The sequence below is a fragment of the Cucurbita pepo genome, unplaced genomic scaffold, assembly GCF_002806865.2.
Source record: "Cucurbita pepo subsp. pepo cultivar mu-cu-16 unplaced genomic scaffold, ASM280686v2 Cp4.1_scaffold006608, whole genome shotgun sequence".
Lineage (NCBI taxonomy): Eukaryota > Viridiplantae > Streptophyta > Magnoliopsida > Cucurbitales > Cucurbitaceae > Cucurbita > Cucurbita pepo.
Genome location: NW_019652556.1, coordinates 1 through 576, shown reverse-complemented (window position 1 = coordinate 576; position 576 = coordinate 1). Strand labels below are relative to the sequence as shown.

At 37.5% G+C, this 576-nt stretch overlaps 1 long non-coding RNA gene across 1 annotated transcript; it reads right to left on the bottom strand.

Moving 5' to 3' along the window:
- Nucleotides 1-5: 5 nt before the first annotated feature.
- Nucleotides 6-569, bottom strand: LOC111787182. Its single transcript, XR_002813915.1, has 2 exons — nt 482-569; nt 6-409 (listed from the first exon to the last, which is right to left on the bottom strand). It is a non-coding gene; the product is annotated as an uncharacterized LOC111787182 (long non-coding RNA).
- Between the last annotated feature and the right edge of the window lie 7 nt (nt 570-576).

Genomic DNA, 576 nt, shown 5'->3' with positions numbered 1-576 from the left:
AAAAAAAAAAAAAAAAAAAAAAAAAGAATAAATGATCTAAACTAGAACCACCTAAACCAAGTTAGTTGGGTTAGGATCAATATCTAATAAAGATGGATTAAGTTGAAAAAGTTTACTATTCCATTTTAAAAAATCCTAATCCGACCTCTAATGCCCTATGAACCCAATAGAGATTTATTTCAAGAATTTCCCCAACAAAATTGAACCGTCTTTCCTTTTTCTTTCAATCTTTCAAGGAAAAACTAAGATTTGCAAACGTGATAAATTGGACTTCCATAAAGTGTGTTGATAAGGATACCTCATGGCTTTTTTGAATCTGGCATAAAGGAACTGCTATCAACTTGAGGTTCTTTGGCACGAAGAATTCTCGATTCTCCGGCAGCTTGACCAGGAAGAGTTTAGTGCACTCCTGCATCAGGTAGTGAGTGAGTTACAGGAAAAGCCATGGCTTAAAGGAAGTAGCCTGTGTCCCAATGACTACCTTGGCGCCTTTTACATTACTGGACAAGTGTGGATCAAAGGTTTCAAAGTCAGGCCTCCACCACATCCCAAGGCACTCGCCGATCTAAACGTTAA